Here is a 20,328-nt window from a genome sequence, read left to right on the forward strand (position 1 = left end):
GAGGTCCAGCAGCACACCTCTCCTTGTTGGCTCCTCCACCACCTGTGTCAAGAAGTTGTCACCAATGCTCTGCAGGAACCTCCAGGACTGTTTGTGCCTAGCTGTGTTGTCTTTCCAGCAGATATCGGGGTGGTTGAAGTCCCCCATGRGAACCAGGGCCTGGGATCGTGAGGCTGCTTCCAGCTGACTGTAGAAGGCCTCATCGACTTCCTTATCCTGATCAGGTGGCCCGTAGTAAACACCCACAACAGTKTCACCCATGCTAGCCTGCCCTTTAATCCTTCCCCATAAGCTCTCAACTCGSTCTTCAKCCACCCCTAGGCACAGCTCRATACATTCCAGTTGCTCTCTCACCTAAAGAGCAACTCCACCACCTCGCTTTCCTGGCCTGTCTTTCCTAAAAAGCACGTAGCCATCCATGACAGCACTCCAGTCATGCGAGCTATCCCACCATGTCTCTGTAATGGCAATGAGATCATGGCCCTGCGACCGCACACAGATCTCTAGTTCTTCCTGTTTGTTCCCCATGCTGCGTGCATTGGTGTACAGGCATTTCAGAGAGGTGATCGAGCATGCAGGTTTCCCAGGAGGGGTAAAAGAGGATCCTCCACAGCCACATCCCACGCGCACTTCCCTGGCTGCATTCACCTGCTGGAGGCATCCCGACTTGAGCAGTCTTTTGCCAGCTACCCTGGCACTATAACTGTCCCCTTCCCCCATCTTTCCTAGTTTAAAGCCCTCCTTACCAGGTTGGCCAACCTGTTGGCAAAGACCCGCGTGCGATTTCCCCCAAAGACCTATTCTCCAACTTGATGCACTTCTGCTGTTACCAGACCCAGTGTTAGCATAAATATGCATTTTATAGCAGTACACCACTTCACTGTGACTTTAGAGAAGCATTTAGAAAAAGTACAGATCTGTTATTCACCAAAATCACAGCACTATAACCAGGGGGACCTGCTGAAACTAGCAGAAGGTTAGTTTAAAGTAGACTAAAAAATAAGCACCTCTTTATAGACTGGGTAGTGAATTTGCTGCCACAGAAGGTTGTGAACGTGGATATTACCATCAGGTTCAAAAAGGGTATAGATAAATTCATGGACAATGGGTCCATAAACAGATAGCAAGAGGGAGTAGGCAGGAACGCACCTCTAACATCCCTAGTATAACAGTTTTGGTTGCTGGAGAAGTGTGAGGGGAAAGGACCACAGAAAGGGACCAGGCTCACATGCTCTCCCAAAACTGCATCTCCCTTTTGCTGCTATCCATGGCAGAATACTGGGGTAGATGGACTGAAGACTTGGCCCTTTAGGCCATTTCTCATGTTCTCATTATGGAACACACTTTCAGGATAACCATCGTTCTAGCCTAACTAGAAGCAGTGGACATTCAGGCAGTGAGACCACAGTGCAGATGTCTAGTAATGGGAAGTGAATTGCATCTAGTGTCAGATGCCCAAGCTGTGGCTGTTGCATGCATAGTGTAAGTATGCAACACAGTTATCACATTTCTAAGTGCAAACATCTGGATGCTGACACTTTCCAGGCGTGGACACCATGAGTCTTCTGTGAACGTGGGAGACAATGCTGAGACAAATCATATTCACACACAATGACATCTAAAACACCTTAGTTGCAGTTAGAAAAATCACATCCTTTACAAATGGGCACATATTCTGCACATCTGCTGAAGGTGTTATGCTGCTCAAACAAGTCTTTTCTGTCATTTATCTTCTGTGGCTTTCAGCTGTAACTCCAAAGTGTTTTTTAAGGCACAGCAGGATGCTCAGTTCCTAACAAAGAATAAAGCTGAAGAGTTACCCTCATTTCTAAATTTGTTGTGTGCAGCATTCAGACACCTCAATCTGTTAATTACCATGTCTGCAAAGCCTTGGCATGCATATTCATCACCTGCAATTGTCATGTTGCCAGCTCTTGCAATTTTAATCACCAGCCTCATGATATTTGGAATTTTTCTTGAAGTCAAATCCCTCAGAGTTGTTAGGTGTTCTGAGAGTCTGTCTATCTCTTTTTTTAAATCTAAGTTTCAGGCTCTGTGTCAATATCTGGGGAAAAATGATGATTTTGGAGAAGAGTTGTAAGAATAAGAGATCTCTGAAATATGACTTCAGTGAAATTTAAGTTCACAAGCAAAAAATTTGAAAGAATGAGTTTATATAAAAAAGAGAAGTTGAGATATTGAAGGCAAAATAATAACTGTATAAATAACAGGTTGTTATTACAAATGGAGATCAAAGGAGCCAACATGGCTCCTGGAGGATGAATTCAGAAGAAGAAATTATTTCCAAATGTTATAAAATGAACATTATAAAAAGCCTTCTAGCTGTTAAGATAGAGAAACATTGGAGCTGACTGTCTGCAAAAACTGTGGAAATCTCTTTTGCCAGAGGTCTTTAAATGAATAGGTTAGGCAAATAGCTATGAAAGAAGTTCACAGTATACTTCATCCTGCCTTAGAACATCCATGAAGCCTCTTCCACAAATATGTTTCTGTAATTCAACATGCCTTGTTGCAACAGCAAAGTTCTGACAATATGCAGTATGTTCTTTTAGCAGAGAACAACAAAAATAAACAATCCTGAAGAAACAGAGCTCTGTTAAAACATGCAGAGACCTGTGTCACATATTCTTTCCATAGTGAATATTATTTTGTATTCTCCTAGGCAGTATGATCCTCCTTGTGCAGACTATCACCCATCCCATCACACAGCTGTTCAGATTTCCTGTGTACTTTGCAGAAAAAGAGTCTGAAGCCCTTGTGCTTGCCTTGATAATGTTGTAAATGATTTTTTAAAACTATAAGGTTCTGAAAGATAAACGATGGAATACTACTGGCAACTTTTGGGAAAGGCCAATATTTTACTCTCTACTTCAATACTTGCCTTACTGACAAATCTTTTATTGCTCCCATTATCCACTTGAACCAGGAGCCTTTAGAAACAGTGCTTCACGGTAAGAAACATTGCTTTCAAAATGTTGATTTTATTCTACAAGCAGAGCAAAGACTTGGTGGGGGCATCTTCAGGTAGGAAAGACTCAAAATTTCTTGTAGTTGAAATCAACAAATGAAACTCACTGCCAGTTTTCCTGAATGATCTTCGCAGAAAAGGACAGCCAAAGTCATCTGCGTGACTGCTTGAAATATTGCTGCTTCAGGTTGCCATTAATTTTGAAGAAAGATTCTTCAGGCTAAAGAATCAGGTATGGGGAGAAGGTACCAATTTCAAAGGGAGGAGACATTCTCTGGTTATTCAAATTGTACATCAGAATTTTCTCTTCCCCTGTAGCTTTTTCTACAGTATGATTTTTAATAGGGAATGAGATAACATCAGGAAAACATGTGCAAGTAACAAACAATACAAGTGTGTTTACCTCATCTAGGTGACTTTACTATCCTATTTATCCCTAGCTACTACATGGATAAGAACACATTTGTCTCCCTCTAATATTTAATAGCAACTTTATAAACATGAACAACTGGAAGAGCAGTACTGAATATCTTCCTGTATGACATGTCTCTGTTGATGCTTGAGTATGAATTTATTTCAGAACAAAATAGGAGAAAGTTTATAAACAATTTAGGCATCACTTACACCACTTGCAAAATGGGAATGATACTCACTTTCCTCATAGGAATATGGTAAAATTTAATTAACTTAGCTTGTAATATAGGCTAAAATGTACAAGTGGTGTTCCTGGGAAGTTAGATGAGCCCATGAAGAGCTCTCCTTCACTTCATAACACCTTTATAAGAGAAGAAGATGAAAAGACACAAGTGAAAAATGACAAAAAGCAACTTCTTTTCCCAAAGTTACTCTTTTGTGTTGAAGAGGACTTGCTGTGGAATAAAGCAAATGTTTATTTCATTACTTTAATATCTTCATAGGTAACTGTGTGACATTGCTATAAGTGCTCTTACAGCAAAGACATGTCAAAGTGAGCTACAGATCAGCTGTGCAAGGTTACTCCTTCATCCTCTTCTCTGTTCCTCAGTTGGCTTTAGGGCAAGTTCTCCAGGAAGTGACCTCTTGGCTCAGTACTACATGCTCCTGTTACTTTTGTACCTGGAAGTCTAGATTTGAAAGCAATCCTGGTTATCAGAGCAGCAGGGTTATATTTCCCACCATGGTCCTTAGGCCTCAGAAATTAAGTCAGACAAATTCTCAGCTTTATAGTTTGAGACAGGAAGCTGATTTCTAAAAATAAAAAGGCTCTTTATAGCTTAGGTATTTATCTACCCATCAAAACTCTGTGTCCATGACTCTGATTTCAAAACCCTAAGCGCTTTCAAAAGAGAGTCATACAGCCTACAAGCACTTGTATTTCCTGCTTGATAAAGATTGTTTTGAGGAGATTAGAAATAAATCTGATATAACCATTCAAGAGACACAGAGGAGTGGTTAGGGCATTTCACTCTGTAAGACACTGGTTCAAATCCACCTCAAGTCAGCTTTTGAGTGGAGTAGTGTCTGAGTTCCCTTTGGCTGTTAGGACAAGTCAGTTGCTAATTTAACTTTATCCTCAAAAAAAATATAGACACATCATATAATCTGTCATCTTTTTGGCATCCTTAGGAGAGAGGATGGGAACTGAATAGCCTGGAGGCAGTTACCCACATACTACAGAGATCAATCCTTTGGGTAAAAAGAACAGTATATAACAAACTACAAATCTATCAATAACTACTGACTTCAACAGGAATCAAATCTAAGCCATTCTTCTCCAGAAGTATAAGACTATCATCTAAAGAAAAGATGTTCTTCAGTTGCAGAAGAGTTACAAGCTATTGTAAGTAGGTAAGTAAAGGAGGAAAGTCTTAATTCATGTCATGTACTTGTTCACTGGTATTTGCAATACTCCTATTTTTGTTGTACCTGCCCAGTGGGAAGAGGCCATCTGCTCTTCAGCTGAGCAGTCCAACACTATTTTGCTATCAGCGTTTTTAATTTAAATTATAACTTTGGATGACCACAATTTGTAGTTAGTAATCAAGAAATACTGCTGCCACTTGAAATATCCTGCAGAATTGCAGGAATAACAAGTGTGTTTGATACTGTTCCATTTAGGTTAATGTGAGATCTGTTTTTGACCTCAGTGAGTTCACTGGTACCTGTAGTGTAATGATACTCAGCATTAGCGCTAATAACTACATCTCTCTCTCTCTTGGCTGGTGCTAGCAGTTTCTGTCAGCCTAACTTTTCCTGCTTGGTACCCCAAACAGTAGCTTATTTTAAGTAAGCAATGAAAGCCCTGACTGTCTTCCAGCTCCTACTCATTTAATGATTTGGATAAAAAAAAGAGAGATCTACATCTACTTTCATTTTTCGCTTTCCAAAATACCATAGTCATACTCATAAAGCTAAAATCGCAAGGGAATTCCTACATATCCCAGGTAGGATGAAACACTCCCATTCATGTTTCATGGGAGACGGAATGTAGGTCTCTGACATACAACAAATAGACTGCAAAGGTAGAAAACAGCTGGTACTTAGGCTGCTGGTGGGAGGGTACATGAAATTGATGGGCACAGGTTGTGTATATCCCTGAGCTACTTCTGCTCACATGTGCTTCACAGCTCTTGTTCCAATGATGCTTAAAATATGCCCTGACAGTTTATCTTTCATCTTTCTGAGTTTCTCAGTTTCTCCCCTTGAAAGCACATGTTCTGCCTCAGATGGAGTCTCCTACAGTTCCTACCTCACTGCCCTGCTGCCAAAGATATATTGCCCTACCCTGGATGCATCTCAGATCACTGTGGTGAGGAGAAACTGGAATGACAGTTTCTTATTTAGAAGATTCATCACAGATGCAATAGCAGCAACATTTTCAGTCCCTGTTCCCAAAGAATTTTGCACTCAACCGTAGCAATGGACATTATGTCACTGGTTGGCTCCCGGACGTGGCCAGATCTTGGCTCTGCCTGAGAAAGTAAGCACAGAGCAGAAAGGGGATGGGCATTCTTGCCCATCTTTTCTGCTTACCCTTCTGATCAGGTAGGCTCAGGCTATTGTCATGGTCCTAGTGAGCCAGCAAACAAAGACCGCCACAGAGGAAATGGTTTACTTTTATACAAAGTAAAGAATATATAGAGTTTTAGAAATAGGCTGATCACAAAAAGGAACTCACACCATCACTTAGAGAAGATGGCAGCACTCAAACTGCTGCTTAAGTGTTTTGCAGCCCTGCCACATGCTGGCTAAATTTCCAAACCCAAAAAGTCAGGAGATTTCTCAGCAGTGTGCCACTGACAGTCAGATCAGGTTATATCTGTTCTGACCAATTAGAGCGCCAGAACACTGATCAAGGCTGTTTGGAGACTGCACAGGTTCAGGAAACAAAACTATCGAGGCAAGAACCCCCCAGCACAGACTGAGAAGGCTCTCTAAAGAACCTGAATAAGATAACCTGCCAAATTATAATAAAAATTAGTCTAGGGCCTTTCTTTTCCCTCTGAAATAGAAAGGGGCAGTGAAATGTGGTTTTGTCCTAATCTTTAAGAAAAGGAGTCTCACTCCTAAAAGAATCATTTTATGCAATCTCAGATGAATATTCTTTTTTCTAAGAAAAGTTTCAAAATTCCTATTTCCTAAAAAGCAGCTAAATAATACAAAATCCTTCTCAGGGAGTCTGGGAAATTCCCATCTACTAAAGCTGATATTAAATGCTTCATCACTAATCCAGAAAACACAACTGCAGCACTTGATAGTTTTAACTTGCAAGTAATTCTAGTAGCACATGAAGTGTGAATATAATTACAGTTTCAGACTATTACTATTTCTATTGTGCTGGAACTCTGTTCCACACACCTTATTCAGATAAGATAGAAGTGGCTGATGTGAATACATCCTGAATTAACATTGCTGGCAGATAATGGAAGGCACTGACTGGAAAATGCTTATCAAGGTAGAAGTGCTTGAGAACTAAAGAAAAAAACGTGCTTGGTAGACTCAACTATGCTTTCAGTAATGTCCACAATCAAAAAGTGACAACATAAAATTCCAGATGGTAGAAGCAGTACTTAGCTGTACACATGCAGATATATAAACAAAAAATTTCATTTCTACTTCCTCTCTATAGGAAAAGTTAAGATGAAGTGTCTGGTAGCTTAATTCTTTCCTTTCTTTTTTTTCTTCTTCCCTAAAATTTCTGCATCCAGTAGGTATGGGAAGTACTGCCATGAATTAATAAAGCTGTAATCAGGAGAGAACATCTCACTTTGATTTAAATATTGTGCAGTGTTTGGAACCAATTATAACATTTTTCCAGTATTTGTAAATTTGCAATGTTCTCAATGCACAGGCTGTTTTCTTCTGCGTTTGGGGAACCTCCAGTATGTGTCAGATGCTACCCCATTAGAAGAATATTGAAGTGTTGATTCCTGATGACTGAAGTTTCCTGATGCTAAGGAAAAAAAAAAACATAGTGAATTAAATTGTGCATTTGCCTGAGTCCTCCCTGGATGATGGCTGACCTAAGTCTAATAAGCACATTTGCCTCTGATCATGAACTGCATGTGAAGGGATGCAGCCTTCCTGAGACTGAAAATGAATTCCAGGGAAAGCTGGACTGCTTCGTTCACCTGACAGACATTAGGGCTGACTGCTGTATAAAAATATCAATAGTAGTATAACCTATCTCACCCCTGGTGACTTTGGAGGAAGACATCTTGTTATGAAATGTGCATATACATAATTTAGCAAATGCTAAGTTACACACTGTGAACTTTTGCAGCCAATGAGACTTTCTGGAAAGTAGAAAAGAAGAGCAAAACATTCAAATATATATCCCCTTCAAATTTGGAGTCAAATTAACTTTAAAAGAAAATATAAGCAGTTCCCTTATGTGTCTAAGCTAAGTCATATGGACTTCATTACTTGAGTGCCTAACACATGCATCCTTAGAACAGCAATTAGGTGAGACACTAGAACCAGACATTTAAACAGATAAGTACAGGCCAATACAGGCTCCACAATGCAAAAAAAGAATAAACTATTTCCTTTCTCCTTGCCTTTTTCCTTGTGCACTCTTGTCTCCTGGGTCGCAGCCTTAAGGCATCATGGTTTGATTTCCACAAATGCAACAGGGAAAGTTTCTTCATCCCCTTTTTTTACATCACTCTCTGAAAGGCTATTGGCCTCTGTTGAAAAAAAGAACACTAGAGCATCTGCAGCAGCTCTGATTTGATGTAGCAACCTCCACATCATTGCAAAGGTAACAGGGAAAATGTGTACGTTGTGGTGCTCAGAATTAGCTATTGTGACTGTTACATAGCATGATCTTCAGTGTGGACCATCATAGAATAACTTAGTTTACAAACCTTGAAGCTCTCTGATATTCTCTGCATGTTAGAGGAGGTTTAAGTTGCTCATGGGACCTAAAGTCTTGACCAGCTTTCTGGCCCAATGAGTGTAGAAGCAGGCCTCCTCTGTGCAGTACAGCATTAAAAGGTCTGCAGTCAAAACAGAGAAGACAGGCAGCAAAACTACCAGAAATATTAACAAATATGACTTACAGGTAATTGACAGACTCTGGTTTTGTTCATCACTCCCACAGCTCTAAGCACTTGGGGCTGTAGTTTCATGTAATCTCAGTTTAGGGCAACAAAAAGAAACATCCAGCTTCTGATTCTCCATCCTCCCTCTGTCTCTCTTCTGCATGTTTTCCCCTCAGCTGACAACTTTTTGTGGGGCCATGCTGCAGTTTGGATCAGTGATCTGATTGCAATGAAAAATATCTTTTTTGTTGCAAGAGCAGCTCCATGAAGGTGGTGGGAAGAGAGGGCTGCAGACCTGTGGCTACTGGCTCCACGCAAACTAGAGATATTTGGCACAGAGGCTAAGGCCTGCTTCCAGGGAGCTGCATGTACAGTTTCTCTCAGGACTCATGATCTAGATAGTCCCAAGTTATCTAAAACAGAAGCTGAGTGCTGTGTCATGTCCACCTGATCATTCAAGTCTATCTGGGCATGGACACGCATTGTGATCAGGTTCGAGAGCTCCTGCATCCTGCAGAGCTCCTCAGTGAAGTCATCTGCAGCCCACCATGATCTGTTCTTTTACTCTGGGTAAGTTGTGGATGAGTACTGGATCCATAGATTGGTCTGAGGCCTATCATTCAGATGTGTCTTCAGAGGTCAGTAACAACATATCAACACTTGCTGGATTATGGAGATGGGGAATATGTGCAGTGTTGGCCACACTTAGCCTTACTGGGGCACTTGCACCTCAGGGTCAAAACTTGGCAACTTTTATCTGGAGAGGAGGCTCACGTCTTTGCAAGCTATCCCAGAAAGATTTTCTAGCAAAAATCTCCACACAAGCTCTTCTACCAGGTCCTGGTATGTGTTCCAGCATCAGTGACATACAGCAAGGTGCCAGGTCCTTCACAGGGACCTGTGAAGTTCAGGGAACTCTAGGTTGTTGCTTATGAAAAAGAAGAGGGGAACTACAAAACACTTGGAAGGGAAGAGAAAGGAGGAAGCAATCTGTTTGTGGCTTTCTGGGGGGGGCCCACACACTAACAGTATATTTCCTGCTAGTGGCCTATGCTGAGAAGCGAGTTGACAGAGAAACTCCTGCTGCTTCAGGTGACCCCCTGAGAGGTGAAAAAGTCGGGCAGCAACATTTTTGTGTGGTGTAAAGCTGCTTCCCGCCCTGCTGCTCCCCAGTCAGGTCGGGGAGAAGGCTATTGTCCTGTGTTCTTGGGGTATGGTGAGCACTATAATTTTCCTGCATTCCATCCAAAACCATGTGGATTCCCTGCTGTCTGAGAAATGTAGCTGTATCATCTCTTCTGAGATTCTCTTACCTGGCAAATGATAAAGAGACTAGTGGACCCCAAATCCTTGCAAAGCGAAGAAGAGAGGCTGCTGCAGTAGGAATCCCTACCTAAACGTAGCAATCTGTCCAATTTTTGGCATGCTATTGTATCTTACAGGAGAAAAAGAAAGAAAGAAAAAAAAAGCCTCTGTCTCCTGTCCAGGAGGATGGCTAAGTGTCTCTCCACCCTTGATAGAGTGCCAGTGTGATTGAGGAACCTGCCAAGATAAGGTCAGAACTGTGAACAAATGTTTCCTGTGTCTGGACAATCACAAAAGAGGATATTTTTTAATGGGATGTCCAGCATCTGGGTGTTGGGTGTCAGTGCAAGGGCATTTTGGAAAGTACAGAAGATCATGTAATGCCTACTGTGATATTAGAGAGGGCTGTAAGCAAGTCAGGTGCAACTGCAACCCATACTGTCTGTAAGGATAGAAAGCAAGAGTTTTCCAGCCTTTCTCCTGCACTTGAGCTGCCTCACCCAAGGGGGACAAAACAAAAGCACAAAACAGAGGCTATATATACATCAGCAGATGAACAATTTGGACATTAGCAGAGTAGGGACCCTGTGCAAAACTGAGTATACCAAAATGAGAATATACACAGTGCCTTTGTTTTCTGCTGAGTTACAAGTCAGTTAATTTTCACCTTTCCACTAACAATAAATAAGGTCCAACTCCACAGACATATTGTAGATCTTTTTCTACTTGAGCAGTTGTCTGACAACTTGTAAAGTAGAAGCTGAGTTAATGACCCAGAGATGAGGGTACTTGAAAACAAGCCAACTAAAGTACATTTACTTTTCATATAGATCCAGGGCTGAACTGTTTTACTGTGCTGACTCAAGAAAGACTCGAAGAGTTCAGGGTCCATGTTGGAGGGGTTTCTCATATTTTGATAATATGATGTAACACATTTTGGGGTTTTAATCTCTTTAGAGATTGGCATTGCCTGAGGAAACTGAGGAGAATGGGAGGAAGGGAAGAGAAGAAGGAATTTTGTTTGAGTGAGAATTTGGGGCAGGCTTTAGGAAACAAATGTGTTTGGACATCTAAATCCAGGAGCTGAAAACCATCTTGCTTCTGGCAGATGTGTGAATATTTCTCATGGACTCATTTCCCTTCAGGAAAGCCAAGTTATTCCACTGGGATCCATGAATATGTCCTAGACAGCCTTGTCCTGCTCCACAGAATCTGTGGGTGGCAAAGCAGAGTGCTATAATATTGACACAGGCATTAAGCTGTAAGCTGGGTAAGCTGTCTTGAAGCCTGTGGCCAAGCACACGCAATTTCCCTTCAAGGAATATTCCTTGTCACTAAGAAGACTTTCTTCTGGCTTGGCCTGAACTGAAGAGTCTTGAATTTCTAAATATATATGTGTCACATATATACCTGCTGCAACTCAGAATGGCAGGGATAAACCCTCCCCTGTGGTTCACTAGTCTTTGCCAGATGAATGAATAGTATCCTTCTTGATTAATCTACTCAGACATTATATTTGGTTCTTATCATTTTGGTATGTGAATGCCATATATGGCCCACATACTTGGGAAATCTGCACTGAGCAGAAGGTCATGGGTGGACAGAGGGACTAGTATCCTGAACAAGGTGTGCTTTTGCTGCAGGGCAGACACAAGCTTCCTTGTACAGGAAGGAATCACCCTTTGCATCTGCAAGCACTGCCCCCTCTCCTGCTCCCTGCAAGCTTTGAGGGCAGAGTGGTCACAACAGTGACCCCAGTGTCACCTTGCCCCCACTGTCACTCAATGGACAGCAGAGGGAGAAGAGTTCTGGTACAACTCCAGCTGAGGGAACATGGCAGCCAGGATACCACTCAAGGTAGTTCAGGGGCTATAGAGCTACTATCTCAGTAGATCAGCAGCATGAAGGGTACAAATGGCTCCAACCCTCGCCTGCTGCTCCTGGCAAAGGCCTCCATCCATACAACTTGATGCTATGGATACTGAGTGAACAAGGTAAGAGCGGTCCACAATGTAGCACACCAGGATGGGAGATGCAGAAGTGTGTGGGCAGCTGATATGTTACCCTCTAGAGACATGGACAATAGTGGCCTAACCAAATGACTTGAAAAACTCAAGCCCCCAAAGGGCGCTAGACATGCTACCTCCACTGAAATCAGAAAATCAGGGTAGGATATGTGCTCAAGCTGCTGCTAGACGTGTGCTCTGAATTCAGTGGCAGTCCGATAATACCCAGCTGGGATTTACAACTGTGATGGTCCAACCTCCAGGGCCACACCACTGCACGTTTGTTTTGGGGTTTTGTTTTGGTTTGGTTTGGTTTGGTCTGGTTTCTCTCAAATCCAGGCTCTGCAGATGTTTAGTACAAGGAAAATCCTCCAGCTCCCCAGCCTCATACGACAGGATGACAAGAGGCCATTTTCAACCCACTCACATCACCATACTCAGCATACAGCCCAGCCAAATACACCCAATCCTCACATCTAGCACATACACCATCAAGATCAGCAAGTTCTGTAAACAACAGTGAAATTTGTCATTCCTTCTCCATTCTGATAAACTGAATATAACAATAGAGGATGAATAATGACACTCCTAGTTACTCCCAAATTGGTAACATGAAGAATGCAAAGAAAATTTAATAATCTCTGCTACACCTATCCAGAAAAGAGGGGTTAACGCTTCATCAATTCTGAGCCACTATTAGAAAGATGAAAACAGAGCTTAAAAAAGATTGCACTTTTTGGCAGCATGGTCCTAGAACAGATTACTATTAGTTAATTAGAACATAAACCTGTTCACAGCAGTTACCTTTGCTTTATAGATACCTGGATTGTTTATTAAGCACCCAGAGCACCATTCATGCTTTAAGAACAAATTAATTACCATAAATCAATTAATAGTACTCTGTTCATGCTGATGGGCAGACTGGATCATCAAGCAAGCCTTTTCAGAAATTCTTTATGAATAATATTCCTCCTGGAGTTAGCACAATATTAGTTTGCAAGCTTTTCATCTTGATTTCCTTTGTTCAGTTTTATTTTTAAAGTATTCTGTTAACACAGAGAGATAGACATTTAGTCTCTGGCTGGCTTGTGAAAGGTTCACTGTCTATTTTCATTTTTTCTGCACCTATGTTAAAAGTTTGGTCAGTTGAATTACCTGCTGATGTTTATGTTCCCTGACTTGATTGATTCTTTTTAAAGGAGAACATCAATGATAAATAGAAAATAACCAATAAACACCTTTTGGCATGATTTTTTAGAGTAAGAATAACATTCTGGGATTTGTGAAACCAGTGCTTGGAGATACTTTTTTGAAATCCTAGCAACTCTCAATATCTTGGAACTAAATGGAAATCAATATGCCCTGAAACTAAATAAACTTTGTACTTTTTATTCAGGTTATGTATTTGTGGAGCAAGTTTTGTTTTGATACAGTTGGTGGAACAAATCATCAGTGGCTGAAATCACTCAGTGCTAGCTGATTAGAGAGCTGAACAAGCCAATCGTAGGAGTGCAGCACAAATAAATGTGTGTGTCATATTTCATTCTCTCCCTAAAGAAATACAAAACACTTGGTTTCTATTTTCACAGAAATACCAGCAATTCAACTGCTAACCTGAGTCAGTGAGCAGTACCAGGCAAAAAGCAGCAGGAATTCTGCAATGAACTCACTTTAGAATTATGTCTTCATAGAGCAATGAATCCTTATGAGGGATTTAGTTGGGGGGCTGATTCTGTTTTGTTTTGTTTTGTTTTGTCTAGAAGAGAATATGCTGAGAAACATTTGCTGAATTAGAGGACTAGATTCAGTGGGGTCTGCACTGCATGCATTTCTGTTGCTGGAGAAAGTGGCTTGTTAAATAGAAATTCAAGGTGCTTGACCAGGAGATACAGAGGGGTGTGTGTGTGTGTGTGTGTGTGTGTGTGTGTGTGTGTGTGTGTGTTTATGTATGCATGTATGTAGTGGTTAGAAGAATTGTATAGCTTATGCAAATGACAACTGGGCCCCACAAGAGGAGCCTTAAAACTGTGGGCTGCTGTTTTCTGACAGGCAGTAGGCAACAAGGAGAAAAAGAAAAGTATTCAAAAGCAATTGGCTGAAGACCCAATTATATGACTCAAGACAAAATTGGTAAATCCTTGCTCTAGGACCCTCTTCTGATGACAGAGCTGCTATAACATTTTTGCATTCCCCATGAGGACACATCACATATATTGGCTCTCTAGAGAACAAAACAATTTTTAATCATGAGAAAACCTTCCTGTGGGATATTAGTAAGAGAATTTAGCCTTAAAACAAAATGTTGTGTGAAATCATATCAAAATATGTGGACAAACTCAGTTAGCTATCAGATCCCCTTGCCTTCCACCTATCCAACCCAAAGGCCATCAGGAAAGTGTCTTTTCGTGCAACAGAGACAGAGAGGTGAAGGGGCTCTTCTGCAAAAGGTTTGCTTCCTCCTATCAGTAAAACCTCTTGTTGACAAATGGACTGACAAAAGGATGACAAACAGATGACAGGTTTAAAAACTCATTGTTTAGTTCCCTGGAGCATGAAAAAAAATCAGCCCAGCAAAAGGTACTTTGTCAGAGTCTTCAATGCATTTGTGACAGCTGGTGATGGCTTCATTTTGAAATCACATTTTGAAAGGACAAAGCTTTGCAGGTTTCTCTTAAATCTCTGATCCAACAGGTCTGCCATCAGGGCCCAAGCCAACAGCAGGCAACATCACACCTTTTATCTCACAGCCTTATTTTTACCAGAGCAGGTATGTCCCATGGGGTGTCTAGTCTCCCATCACACTGGTCCTGTTTTCAATTATTGTCTACCTGTCAGCAACTCTCAAATCCTCAGAGAATTTTGCTAGTCTCCAGGGAGAGTTTCAGTTTTTGGGTTTTTTTTTTTCAATTAGGTTGCACAGCATAACGATGCTCTGAACACAGGGCTGTTTGTGCAAACTTAACTTGAGCATCTGATATGTTCCAATCATTTTCTCAACCAGTGCAGCAAGTAGTTTCTTTTCAGGACCAGCATACCACCAGACCCTACTGGGCTGAGTCACTCACTACACAGGTGAAAGAAGCCAAGTCAGAACTTCATTTAGAGATTTCCAGGGGATGTTTCAGGGAAATAATGATGGTGATAGAGCAGGGGACAGTTCTTTCCTCTTGAATTCAGGCAAGAGGATGACACAATGAGAAATACTGGACAGTCATGTAATTTTTTTCAAACAGCACATACATGCAAAGATTGGGATTATGTTCTGCTTCTACTACTGGCCTAAATAAAGATCTTCAGGCAAATAATTTCACTTATCTAAATCTTTTTCAAATGTATTATCTTCCTTTGACAGCTGTGGACGAAGGGAATCCGTATAAAGGAAAAACTACCAGAGGCAAGTAGGGGTAAACATTGCAGAATTCAGATTTTAAAATTATTTTCCAAGCAGATTTTCAGAATCCATGTATTACTTTTTATTACTTAAGACATGCCTTTTTCTTCTAAAAACTTGCAATGGATATTTTCTTACAAAAAATAGACTTCTCTCATTTCAAGAAAAATAAAATGTCTACAAATGAAGAGAGGGCTTTTTTTATCCCAAAATGAGCAGCATAAATAGAAAGACAGGAATTCAAATGTCTTTTTGGATGAAACAACGTTCATTAAAGCCAAGCCAACCAAAACAAGACCCTTGCTGTCTGGTCACTCTAAGAACCGAAGCCTTACTTGTTTCCTTTTGCTGCCAGATGAATGTCCCTCTCAAGAGCTTTCTCAAACAGCATGGGGACAGCCAGAGGGAGACGGGCAGCACACAAGCTGGCAGAGATGACCTTGTCAGGTATTTCCTCCCACCCCCTAACGTCCTTCTCTGCTGTTCTTATAGATGCTAATTCAAATATGTAAATTATTAACCATGCTCATCAGGCATCTATTCTACACATTTCTGATAACAGACAAAGTGCTCACACGTTTTATTTACAGTTGTTTTCTTTGCTCAGAATTTGCTAGCTGTCCCTAGAACTAGTTCTTTCATCAACACAGCCTGATGTTTTTGTTTCGGTACATGGTTTATCCTCAAGTCAAGGTAAGACTGAAGTGAGCAGAAAGTGTGTGTGTGGTCATACAAATATATCCTTAGAGATAAACATTTGATCAACTGCCTCTTTCACATATATAATCATCAGCTGCATAGGTGGGTGTCTTACCTGATAGAAGCAATCAGACACATGTGTTTTTGTCTAACCATGGAAACCACTTCACAATAACTAAGATTTTTAGTGAGGAGGGGACAGTGGCTGGCTGCTATTAACTGAAGACAGAGCTACTGCAAACTTGAAACAATTTGTTTTCGTTACAGTTTGTATTTGCCAGAACTTAAATTGCATGCTTATCTATTTTTCCAACATTCACTTTGTTATCCATTGCTTTCCACATCTATATGGAAAATAAATCTAAACACTATCCCCAAAATCCCCCACTGAATAGCACCTTACTGTTAAAGCTTATCCACTTGGTTTCTCCATTTCCTCCCTGAAGTCTTTTTCTTCCAATTAAGCTTCAACTGAAGCCAACACCGCAGCAGTGAAGGAATTATTGTATAGTTTAGAACATTAATCTAAGTCAAAAACAATATTATAACATTGGTGCAAGTGCTTACATCAAAGGATGTTATGAAGTATTCTGAACTACTTCTAAGTCCTAAAATAAGACACATAGACATGGAAATTTAAATGAACATTTTTAAACAAAGAGAGAAGAATTTTCTTCAGAACAAAGAACAAAAACAACCTTCCTTTTTGCCTTTCAACTGTGACCTGAAACTGAACCAAGAACGTACTTTGTTGCCAGAAGATCTGGGATCTTGCTAGGTCTTATATTCAATTCAAGAGTAGCGTCTTTGTTTTATTTGGATCCTGTGCAATTCCAAATGTTGTCATTGCTGGTGGTCATTTTTTATCAGTTCGGTTGTTGCTAATTCTGCTGAAATAAAAGCATTTTTGTGAATTATAATGCAAAGATGCTCTAGTATTACTGGTTCATATTGTTACTTTTTTGTCCTTATTTACGAATTCCTTGCACTGTTTTATTTGCATCATGATGATGTATTTATTTCTCAGAGTAAGTGTATTGGTCAAAATGTAGATCATAGGAATTTAGAAGTTGCTGTTCCATAATTCAAAGTATGTGATGCCCAAGCAACAGAGTGTATTTTGTTTACTTTTTTCTCAAGAAGAATATATCATAGACTCTGAAAATAAATAGATGTATTATAATCTGTGGTGCCATTCTTCATCTATAAATAAGGGCTCTGTCTTGTCTCTGAACAAGTAATCTTGCAAGGGGAGGGCAAGAAACATCTCCCACTGTAATTTTTATGCAATATCTAGCATGTTGGGTCCCTAATCTTGTTTGAGGTTTCTCAGAGTCATGATACTTGAAATATCATTAAACTATTCATTCGTAACCGCTCATTTTCTTTAAATGCGCTTTGATATTTCTTGTGAAAGAAAGATAACATGCACAGAACAAAAAAGTGTAGAAATCACATTGACGTTGTCATGATGTTTTTCTACCTTCCTATTAATTTGTGCTCAGAAAGTTTATAGGAAAGTAGACAAGATCATGGAAAGAAGAATAACTTTAATTTAAAGACTCCTCTTAAACGAGGTTTTTGGTTACTGAATCAATTTATAATACACATTTAGGGGTATTTACAGTCCAATACCAAACTGAATTTTTGTATGATTTTATCTTGAACTCTATTATCAATTTCTTATCATTAAAAATGTATAAAGACAAAATGCTTCTGTAGTTATCTGTAGCTGCATAAGACATCTGTATAATTAACAGTACAATGCCAGCATACTGTTACAAATTTCAGCCTTGATATTTTTGTTAGTTACTTGGTCTCAGAACTCAGATCCCCTTATTTATATTATAAACCTGAGGGGAAAAAAACAAAACAAAACAAAACAAAACACTGCCTTGTTAAAAATGACAAAATAAAACAAAAGACAAGGAATGAAAACAAACAGCACTGCTACAATATCAAATGCCTTACTGAAGAAAAGGACTTTAAAAAAATCACTTATTTTGTGGGGGGAGTTTCCACATTTTCTTCATGCTGCCCAGTGATAATGCAAGTGATGAAATCCCACAGATATCTATTTTGTTTGTTTTAGGGAAGTGAGCCCTTACAAACATGGTGATTGTCAGTTTAAACTATCATTCTGTCTCCATGAGTCCATGAAGTCTCCATTTTTCAGTGTGTCCATGTTTCGATTGCCCCAGGGAAAGGTACAACAGGACTCCTCAGCATATTCCCAGCTTCTAATTCCAGGTGGATGATTTACACTCAGAAACATGATGTTTTACAGCTCTCTAGAAACACCAAGCTTTAACAATATTTATTATAGCAATTTTGGATAGTCTTCTCTACTACATGGTCTTATTCAGCCCCTCTGGGATTCTGCTAAGCTCCTGGTATTAGTACTACTGTGTGTCAATAAGTTCATCGGATGAGTTTTGGCAAACTGAAAAGTAGTATATTAATTTTTTATGTATTTTTATATTGTTTTTTCATGCTGCCAGCCTTAGCCTGGATCATTCTTTCCTGCAGAATAATTTCAAAGAGCTGAGGAAGTGAATTTCCCCAAAGTTTCCCTGAAGACTCAAAGCATGATTCAACACAAATTCAAACAGCAAGCAGAAACAGGGAATTTAAAATGCTCAGTGTCTCTTCTGGCACCCTTCCAACCCTGCTACGAACTACTTGCCCTATGCTGGGCTTCCCTGCAGTTTCCTCCCAGCTCATTAACTAACAACCACGTGGCTAACAACAAAGCATGACCCAAAGGGACAGGACAGCTCTTCTTCAAATATCTTCTCCTCCAGGCTGCCACTACAACCACCTGGGACTCTCAGAGACACCTCCCACCTCCCCAAACAAGGAGTCTGAAATGATACTGAGGTGCCTTACAGAAGGCTGACAGTGGTGCAGGAGACCCCCTTCAGAGGTTTTAGTAGGATACATTCAAAGTACCCTTCCTTTTTTTTCAAAAAATAGAACATAACCTTCGCTTGACAAGGTTTCCTCTTCTATATGAAATTGAAACCACGATAGCACATTTTGAAAAATCACTACTTCTTATATATATGCATTTGTTTTTCAAAACAAAGGCACAACCAAGCCCTTTGAATTGCTTCTGTAGTATCTGAAGTCATTTTCCTTTCTGGAATACTGTATTTATTTCTATTTAAAGACCTTTGTTCTCTCATTGCTTCACATTGTCGTAAGAGCCCTGAAAAAAAAGCCAAAACCCCAAAGTTTACATATTTATGAGGAAAAAACAAACAAACACATATATAAGAAAACACACAGAGACATGCTCTGTTATAAAAAGCCATAGTAAATGGCATTTGAAATAATAATTAAAAAATAACAGTCCAAGAATCCAGGACATCTTTTTTGTTATCAAACAACTGTGCAGGTATCAGAGAGCCCCTTTATCCACTAGCCATCCTCTGTTTTGCAAAATGATGGGTGTTCACAGCCATTCGTCTAAGGAAAGTGCAGAGAAGTAAGGACCTCAGCATGACCAACAACAGAAGAAACAGAAATCTTATTATTCCCACAGATAATCACCTTAGCCTACCCCCTCCCACATCCTTTTGGTTTTGTGTCCGTTACTTGCATCCACATCAGTGCCTGGGAAGCAGGCTGTACCACTGGTTTCCTAGAAGGGATGAGAAAATCCCGAGAGTCTTCTCAGTGTTAAAGCATTCATCAAATACAAATACAAAGGCAATTTACTTCTAACGTTTCTCAGATATTTTCATTTGACTTAGCCTTGCTGAAATCAGCCTATTCACCTTCTCATAAGATCAAAAAAGAAAAAAAAAGGAGAGAGAGAGATTAAAGAAGAACTTGAAGAATATTCAGTGAAAGGGCATGGAAGGGAGGAGAGAGGGAAGGGGCCTTTACATCTGGGGGATGTGTGTCACCCTCCTCCACCCACCAAAAATAGGAGGTACCCAAAAATAAATGGTATCCTACAAACAAACAGTATGATACCAGCCCACAGCTAAAGCTAATATTGGGCTGCTCAGCCCACCATGTCCCTTAAAAAGAGAATTTGCTTTGAATCACCTCCCTGTGACTGCATCACCATAAGTCAAGATTCTGCGTTAGCAGAAAGATGTGTCTCTATATATCAGGCACTACCAGTGACAAGGGTGGGGAAAGCTATTTATTTATATAGTGCAGTGTTGAATAGAGGTAATTAGTTCTAAGGGGTGACACATCATATCCACCATAGTTTAATTTTAGCACTGCACTGCTGCTACTAGCATACGATAGAAAACATTTGCTACTGTGGAGTTTTAATTAGCAGGCTGGAGTTCACATCAGTGGCATTATTCACTCCCAGCTCCCAGTTTTTGTTTGTTATACCATGCCTCTTGTGAAAACACCACAGTCACCAAGTTTGTGGGTCAGATGTTT

The sequence above is a fragment of the Apteryx rowi genome, unplaced genomic scaffold (assembly GCF_003343035.1).
Source record: "Apteryx rowi isolate R43461 unplaced genomic scaffold, aptRow1 scaffold_62, whole genome shotgun sequence".
NCBI classification, from domain to species: domain Eukaryota; kingdom Metazoa; phylum Chordata; class Aves; order Apterygiformes; family Apterygidae; genus Apteryx; species Apteryx rowi.